This window comes from Chrysochloris asiatica, unplaced genomic scaffold, assembly GCF_000296735.1.
Source record: "Chrysochloris asiatica unplaced genomic scaffold, ChrAsi1.0 scaffold00048, whole genome shotgun sequence".
Taxonomy (NCBI): domain Eukaryota; kingdom Metazoa; phylum Chordata; class Mammalia; order Afrosoricida; family Chrysochloridae; genus Chrysochloris; species Chrysochloris asiatica.
Window position 1 is genome coordinate 1,981,369 of NW_006408566.1, and position 5,091 is coordinate 1,986,459.

Sequence of the window (5,091 nt, forward strand, 5' to 3'; positions counted from 1 at the left end):
TCCATTGATAAGAATGTTGTTTATTGGTCCATTGGTGAGGATTTTTGTTTTCTTGACATTGAGATGTAATCCATATCGAAGGCTGTGCTCTTTGATATTCATAAGTAAATGTTTCAACTCCTCTTCACTTTCAGCAAGCAAGGTTGTATCAACTGCATATTGCAGGTTGTTAATGAGTCTTCCTCCAATCCTGATGCCATATTTTTCTTCATAGAACCCAGCTTCTTGGATTATTTGCTCAGCATGCAGGTTGAATAAGTATGGTGAAAGAATACAAACTTGTTGCACACCTTTGTTAATTTTAAACCATTCAGTGTTCCCATGCTCTGTTTGAACAACTGTTTCTTGGTCCAGGTACAGATTCCTCATGACACGTTTCAATAGAGTCTTGTAATTATTTTATATTTTATTGGCAAATTCCTTCTGCCACTTATTTTTCTTCTTCTTCATAACTCTTGTCTTGGTTTTCATAACATCGATATCACCTTTTCCTATTTGGTGTTGCTTCTTCAGTCTGTATTTAATTTATTATTTTTTTAAACCTAAATTTAAATTTTTGATACTTTCTGAAATTTAATCATTAGTTCTATTCTCATCACTATATCTTTTTGGGAAATCACTTATAGTGATTTTTATGTGATTTATATGGATATATGTGGCTGACCTAAAAATGCCTCAGTTCTAAGTTGAGATCAGTATACATAATTTTTGTATGCTGTTGAGTCAGTTCTCACCCTTCACAACCCAGTATAAGGTTTCTGAAGAATAGCTAATAGTTTGAATCACTTACCTTGTAGTTAAAAACGACCTTAAGGTCCAGTGCTAATCCTCTGGTGCTGTCCTAGAACTCCAATGTACACAGTAGACTTCAGCATTTGCATACCCCATGGTGGTGGAGGTGGTGGTGGTGTGCCCTGGAGTCATTTCTGATTCATAAAGACCCTGCATAGGGTTTCTGAGGCTGTAAATCTTTACAGGAGTAGAAATTCTCATCTTTCTGCCATGGAACAGCTAGTAGTTTCAAACTGCTGACCTTGAGATTAGCAGCCCAATTCGTAACCACTATGCTACCAAAACCATTCTTGACTTAAACAGCTAGCGCTTTCCTTGGTACTTCTATTCTAATAAAGGCATCATCCTTTTTATAATGACCTAAGCTGAAGTTTAGGTGTGTTTCTTGATTTTTCCCTCTCTCTTGCTACAGCATTGTATTGTTGTTGTTGTTAAGTACTATGGAGTCTGTTCCGACTCATAGTGACCCTGCAAATTGTTTCAGAGGCTGTCAATCTCTATGGGAGCAGAACACCTCATCTTTCTGCCATGGAACCACTAGTCATCTTGAACTGCTGACCTTGAGGTTGGCAGCCCGACTTGTAACCACTATGCAACCAGATATTAGTGACTGTATTTTTCCATATGCTTTAATCCATTCCTTTCTTTCTGCTGTTTCTGAAGTTATTTTAGTTGAATCTATTCTCAATTCTCTCATGAACCATTGAAATAGTCTTGTAATTCTTTTCCTTATAGGACCAGTCAATCTATCCTCTGTGCTGCTGTAGAATCATCTTCCTGATTCTGCAGCGTATCATGATTCTCTTTTAGGCAAAAATCTTCAGTAACTTTCCATTATTTACAAACATGAGATCTAAAATTCTTACATGTCGTTGTTGTTGTGAAGTGCTCTCAAGTCAGTTCCAACCCATAGCATAACCTGGTTTTCAAACCATGACTTTGATCTCTTGTTTCTAATTTTAATTTTTTAGCTAGCTTAACTAATAATAATGCTACTATTCATTATGCACAAATATTTTATATATGATATTCATTATTTCATGATGATTTTGTAACATTAATTTATATAGGAATTCATATTGATAGATAGCTAGTGTAGATGCATAATATGTATTTCAAAATTCATTAATTGTATATTTTTCCAATTTTATAGAAAAAAAAAATTGAGATCAAGAAAGTCCATAGTCACATGAAGAGTTAATGGTACAGCTGAGTGACATTCGAATACATGTGAGCCTTCTACTAGAGTCCAGGACCCTAATGTCTACACTAATATCACATTAAACTGTTTGAAGTTTTCTTAATGGCTATGATTTTCAACCAGCCATTTATTTTTATCTATGTTATGCTCTCTTGATTGTATATAAATAAAATGAAATTGAATCTGTTTTCTTGAGATCCATATCTTATATTCAAACCAAATTTGTCATCTGATATTTTATTATATTTTAGCATTAGATTTAAATTCTAGAACAAGTGAGAAATGAACTAAAGAGTTTGTTTGTTTGTTTGTTTTTCTTTGAATCCATGATATTTAATGATTTTAATGTACTCTTGGTGTGGTCCTGTAGGAGAAGCATTGGAATGCTAACTGTAAGATTGATGGTTTGAATTCACCGGCCACTCCTTAGAAACCCTGTTCAGGGTCACTATGAGTTGAAATCAACTTGACAGCACTTAACAACAACAGAAACAATTATTTTAATATTCATGATATTTAATTCTGGAAACTGAATATAAACAGGTTTTTCTCAGAATTAGCTGATGTTTTCCGTAAGCAATAAGTAAGAACTGATTTATTTAAATTACAGTGTTATTAAGAATATTGAATATAAAGTGTACTGCCAGAAGAATAAATAAATCTGTCTTTAAAAAAGTATGGCCAGAAACATCAAATAAAATTGAAGATGGTGAAATTTCATTTCACATACGTTGGACATGCTATTAAGGGAACCAGTCTCTTGGACAGAACATCATGCTTGGTAAAGTAGAGAGTCAGCAAAAAAGAGAAAGACCCTCAATAAAATGAATTGATACAAGACTGCTTCATTTTGTTTTACTTTGGATTGTTATAAGATGGAACTGACTTGATGGCAACCTAACAACAATGAAAACAGCATTTGATGTATTATAAATATTGTTTTGGTTTGGTTTGGTTTTTATAACTAAAGTAAGGCAAGGAAATTTTCAGGATGACAAGTGATGAAGTCTATTTATTTTGCTCCTGGGGAAGTCAAATTTTAGCAAGTTGCTTTCACAGAAAAAGAAAAGCAATGCATTCTTTGTTAATACTAAAAGCATTGGAGCAATTCCAAAATCTGTATATTGTTAGGAGATAGATATTTAAGTCTACTGAGGATGTTCCATATGATTTTGTCAAGTAACTCAGGTATAAATAGAACTAATAAGCAATCACAAAGGATTTTCTTCTGACTGCTCTTACAATTGCAACACTGGTTCAAATACCTATGCTCAATTTCAAGATGTGCCTGTATGAGATTATCGAATTCTGCAAATGTCTGTTGGATTTTTGTCCCATTTAATACATATCAAAATTACTTTCCCATGATTTCCTCTTAATGAGGTAAGTGAATCCACAGCCAGCTTTTGCACAATGAAAATGAACTGAAAGAAAAAAAAAAAAAAATCCTCATTAAACTCATCTGCATTATTTGTTTTTCTTGCCCAGCACTGGCACATTTTCCTGTGCTTGATAATCTCATACATATCTATCCATACTTTTAACACTCTTGTATTTGTATTTCCCCACCATCAGTAATAAAAGTGTATACATTTCATGTTCAGATGTTCAGCTAATTTTTCAAGAGGTAGGTGAACCACTTTCAGTGTGAACATAGACAAATCAATTGATTTCACTGAACTTTAACTTTCTCCTCTGTAACATTGTATAATACTACTACCAGCCTCATATTGATATTGTGGATAGGTGCTGTTGAGTCATTCCTGACACATAGTGACCTTATGCACAACAGAAGGAAACACTGCCTGGTCCTGTGCCATCCTCAGGATCTTTGTTAAACTTGAGTCCATTGTTGATGTCATTGTGCCAGCCCACCTCGTTGGGGCTTTTCATCTTGTTTAACTGACTCCTCCACTTCACCAAACATAATGTCATTTTCTAGGGACTGGTCACAGGAACATTCTGTCTATACTTCTTTCAACACAGATTTGTTTGTGTTTCTGGCAGTCCATAATACTTTTAATATTGCTTCCCAAAACCATAATTCAAATGCACTGATTTTTCTATGGTTTACTTATTCATTATTCAACTTTCACATGCATATAGGATGATTAAAAATACCATGGCTTGGGTCAGTCATACCTTAGTCTTCAACTGACATCTTTGCTCTTGAACACTTTAAAGAGTTCTTGTGCAGCAGATTTGCCTTATGCAATAAATACATCCTTAGATTTCTTGATTGTTGATTCCATGACTGTTGAGTATATAAACCTGATGCTGTTGTTAATAAATGCCGTAGAATTAGTTCTGATTCATAGCGACCCTCCAACGCATTAGCCTGTAGCATCACACCAGGACTTCCACACAAACACGATGTTGTTGCTGATGAACTTGAACCCCTGACCTTTCAGTTCAAACTGACCTTGCCATCCAGCATAATAACCCACAGAGCCACTCCAGGACTTTCCCAAACCTGATGTTGTTGTTGTTGTTGTTAGGTGCCATTGAGTCGCTACTGACTCATATATACCTTATGCACAGCAGAACGAAACACTGCCTTGACCCGGGCCAACCTCACTGTCATTGCCATGCTTGAACCCATTGATGCTGCCACTTTGCCAATCCATCTTGCTGGGGGTCTTCCTCTTTTTTTCTGACCCTCCAACCCACCAAACATGATATCCTTCTCCAGCGACTGGTCCCTCCTGACAATATGTCCAAAGTATGAGAGACAAAATTTGGCCATCCTGGTAAGGTTTGTAACTATCAAAGAGACATCTGTCTCTATTGATATATAAATGAAGGTTGTGAACATCTACCAATTGTTAGTTGTAATTATTCTCTCCAAAGCCCCATCTTTAGCAAAAAATTATTTAAAAATATTTTCTATTCTGAAACAATTGATTATTTAGCTTATATTATTTTAAAAGCTAAATTGTGAAATTAGATTTATTTAGCCTTAGGACAATCTCTTTGATATCTCAAGCGAGCAAAGTTTTGCTAAAGGTAATACAGAAATGGCTGCAATCATACATTGACAGAGAACTTCCAGAGGTTCAAGCTGGATTCAGAAGAGGCCGTGGAACGAGAGATATCAT